This window comes from Galeopterus variegatus, unplaced genomic scaffold (genome assembly GCF_000696425.1).
Source record: "Galeopterus variegatus unplaced genomic scaffold, G_variegatus-3.0.2 Scaffold2009, whole genome shotgun sequence".
Lineage (NCBI taxonomy): Eukaryota > Metazoa > Chordata > Mammalia > Dermoptera > Cynocephalidae > Galeopterus > Galeopterus variegatus.
In genome coordinates, this window is record NW_007728120.1 from 25,825 (window position 1) to 30,152 (window position 4,328).

General features: G+C 46.6%; 1 pseudogene; it reads right to left on the reverse strand.

Moving 5' to 3' along the window:
- Positions 1-731: 731 nt before the first annotated feature.
- Positions 732-4,328, reverse strand: part of LOC103596429 — a 50,738-nt pseudogene continuing 47,141 nt past the window's right edge.

Here is a 4,328-nt window from a genome sequence, read left to right on the forward strand (position 1 = left end):
ATGGTGTCCTTGGTGTAAATCCTAGAATCCAAAAGCTGAAGAGTCTCGAGCTCTGACGTCCACGGACAGGAGAGAAGAGTGTATCCCAGCTCCAACAGACAGAGAGAACAATTCACTTTTTCTCTGTTTTTTTTTTTGTTCTCTTGGGGCCCCAGCGGATTGGATGGTTCCCACCCATACTGAGGGTGGATGTTTCCAACCCAGTCCACTCAGGCTCTCATGCTAATTTCTTCTGGAAACACCCTCATGGACACACCTAAAAGATAGCTTTACCAGGTTTCTGAAAGATTGCTTTACCAGGTTTCTCGGCAATCCTTAATCTAATCAAGTTGACAACTAGAATTAACCTTCACAAGTCCTTCATAAGTTGACCTCTTGTCAACACGGTGTCCATACTATCCCCTTAAATCATACTTAGTCTTCAAATGAGACAGTAATGTAATAGTTTTGCCTAACATGATGCAACTATCTTGCATACAACCGAAAACACATTAATCCCTTTCCCAGAAAAGGAGATAAGTCCTTAGATGATATTTACCCTTATTCTGACATCCCATGACTTAAATGCAAATACAAAGATGTAAAGTTAACAATATTTAAATGCTGGTATAAAGTCAGTAAGTCTCATGGTACACGATAAAGAAGAAGAGGAACAAAAACAAAGGTAATTGCTTAATATGTGTACAGTATATATACATAGAGACATGTTCTTAACACAATAGTGAGGATAATTACAATCCTTGTTTCTATAACTGGTCACGTGGTCAGAGGCTGGTATTTATATAACTACCTTCCTCTACTACCCATTCTGTGTTCCCTTTACCTTCAGTGAGCACCTCAGCTGGTTGTGGCTCTTTACCTGGCAGAGTGACCCAAAACTTCACCCCTGAAGAGTCCGGACCATTCATAGTCTTGCCTGGATTTGGTTGTTGTAATTTTCCATTGACTTTAATCACAGGGCACGGAAGTACTAAGAGATTCCCTAAAGGATCTCCTGTATTCCAGACATAATCTTCCTCACCTCCACTGTGAAGCACTAGTCCAACTTCTCCTTGGTAGTCTGGGTCAGTCACCCCAGCCAACACTGTGACTCCTTTCGTAGTCTGTTGACTCAGAGGCATGAGGAACCCAAAGTGGCCAGGTGGCAGCCTTAACTTCCAGGTCAATGGGATTATTTTTGTGTCTCCTGATGGAAGCCTTCCTCCCTCTGGAACCAAGACCTCTAGACCAGCAGAGCATAAAGTCATGGGGATGGGAAGCAAAAATTTTGCCAGTGGGTCACTAGGGGTCATGGTGAGTGGTGCCACGTCCATTTCTACCCCTTGATTCCTGGACCCGTGAATCCTGGCAATAGGAGAAACAGGACCATATATTAGACACTGATTTAGAACATATACAACCTTCTGGAGAACTCTGCCCCAGCCCTGTAGGGTATTGTCACCTAGCTGGTGCTGTAACTGTGACTTCAAAACGCCATTCCACCGTCCTGTCAGACTGGCTGCTTCGGGATGATGGGAACACGATAAGACCAGTGAATCCCATGCGCATCAGCCCACTGCTGCACTTCTTTGGCTGTGAAGTGAGTTCCTTGGTCAGAAGCAATGCCGATGCGCATCAGCCCACTGCTGCACTTCTTTGGCTGTGAAGTGAGTTCCTTGGTCAGAAGCAAGGCCGTGTGGAATGCCGCGATGGTGAATAAGGCATCTGTGAGTTCACGGATGGTAGTATTGGCAGAAGCATTTCATGCTGGGAAGGCAAACCCATATCCAGAGTAAGTGTCTATTCTGGTAAGAACAAAACACTGCCCCTTCCACGATAGAAATGGTCCAATGTAATCCATCTGCCACCAGGTAGCTGGCTAATCACCGCGGGGAACGGTGCCACATCAGGGCCTCAGTGCTGGTCTTTGCTGCTGGCAGGTTGGGCACTCAGCAGTTGCCATAGCCAGGTCGGCCTTGGTGAACAGAAGTCCTGTTGCTGAGCCCATGCATAACCTCCATTTCTGCCACCATGGCCACTTTGCTTATGAGCCCACTGGGTGATGACATGGGTGGCTAGAAAAAGAGGCTGACTAGTACCCACAGAATGGGTCATTCTACCCATCTGATTATTAAAGTCCTCCTCTGCTGAGGTCACACTTTGATGGGCATTCACATGGGAAACAAATATCTTCACATGCTTTGCCCACTCAGAGAGTTGGGCCGGCCCGTTATCCAAATACTTCTTCCCCAAATTTCCTTCTCACCAATTTTCCAATCATGTTTCTTCCAAGTCCCTGATGATCCAGTCAGACCATTGGCTACAGCCCACGAATCAGGGTATAACCACAAATCTGGCCATTTCTTCTTCTAAGCAAAGCGCACAACCACTGTCCTTCATGGGTGTCCCAGAAAGGGGCTGCAGTGCCACAGCTGTCCACTTTCGGGTGGTGCCTGCATATTGTGCGGAACCATCTGTAAACCAGGCTCTAGCCTTGTCTTCCTCTGTCAGCTGATCACAGGGAACTCCCATGAGGCCATAGGTGCAGGCTGGGGGAGAGAGGGCACTGTAGCTGAAGGAACCATGGGTGTGTGGGCCACTTCTTCATGTAACTTACTCATGCCTTCAAGTCTTGTTTGGGCCCAATCATGTATGTGCCGTTTCCATTTGATAATCAAGTGTTGCTGTGCACACCCAACCTTATGACTTGCTGGGTCAGATAACATCCAGCTTAGGTTGCATGGGAACTTGGTGGCCCATAGTCAAGCATTCAGTTTCTACTGAGGCCCAGTAACAGGCCTTAAAAGGAGAGCAGTTAACTGCAGATGATGTCAGGGCCTTGCTCCGAAATCCTAAGGGTCTCTGCTGTGATTCACCTTTAGGGGCCTGCCCAAGGCTCCAAACAGCATGCCTATCTGCCACTGACACCTCAAGGATCATTGGGTCTGCTGGATCATATGGCCCAAGGGGCACAGCAGCTTGCACAGCAGCCTGGACCTGTTGCATAGCCTTCTCCTGTTCTGGGCCTCACTCAAGACCAGCAGCCTTTCAGGTCACTCGGTAGATGGGCTGGAGTAACGCACCCAAATGAGGAATGTGTTGCCTCCAAAATCCAAATAGGCCGCTAGGTGCTGTGCATCTTTCTTGTTTGTAGGGGGGGGCCAGATGCAATAACTCATCCTTCACCTTAGAAGGGATATCTAGACATGCCCCACACCATTGGATCCCTAGAAATTTAACTGAGTAGAAGGCCCCTGGATTTTAGTTGGATTTATTTCCCATCCTCTGACACGCAAATGTCTTACCAATAAGTCCAGAGTAGTTGCTACTTCATGCTCACTAGGTCCAATCAGCATAATGTCATCAACGTGATGGACCAGTGTAATGTCTTGTGGAAGGAAAGGTGATCAACATCCCTGCAAACTAAATTGTGACATAGGGCTAGAGATACAGGATATGCCCCTAAGGTAGGACAGTGAAGGTGTACTGCTGATCTTGCCAGCTGAAAGCAAACTGCTTCTGGTGGGCCTTGTGGACAGGGATGGAGAAAAAGGCATTTGCCAGATCAATAGCTGCATACCAGGTATCCAGAGATGTGTTAATTTGTTCAAGTAATGAAACCACAACTGGTACAGCAGCTGCAATTGGAGTCACCACTTGGTTAAGCTTATGATAACCCACTCATTCTCCAGGATCCATCTGTCTTCTTCACTGGCTAAATAGGAGAGTTGAATGGGGATGTGGTGGGAATCACCACTCCTGCCTCTCTGAAGTCCTCAATAGTAGCACTAATATCTGCAATCCCTCCAGGGATGTGGTATTGTTTCTGATTTACAATTTTTCTAGGTAGAGGCAGCTCTAATGGCTCCCATTTGGCCTTTCCCATCATAATAGTCCTCACTCCACAGGTCAGGGAACTGATGTGGGGATTCTTCCAGCTGCTAAGTATGTCTATCTCAATTACGTATTCTGGAACTGTGGTATTAGTCCGTTTCTGTTGCTTATAACAAAAGACCTGGAACTAGATACTTTGAAGAAAACAAAATTCATTGCTTACAGTTTTTTAGGCTAGGAAGTCCAAAGTCATCTGGTGAAGGTGTTCCTTAGTGATGGCTTCAGTGACGCAGGGTATCACATTGTGAGATGGCAGAAGTAGAGAGAGAGAACCTCTCATGTGCTCTTCTTTTAAAGCCCTCAGAACCACACCCCTGAACACCATTATTAATCCATTCACTATGGCACGGTCCTACAATCCAATCACCTCTTCAAGGCCCCTATTACCATAATAGGATTTCCCACCCTCAACAGATAGAGTGGGGGCCAAGTTTTCAATACTTGGAACTTTGGGG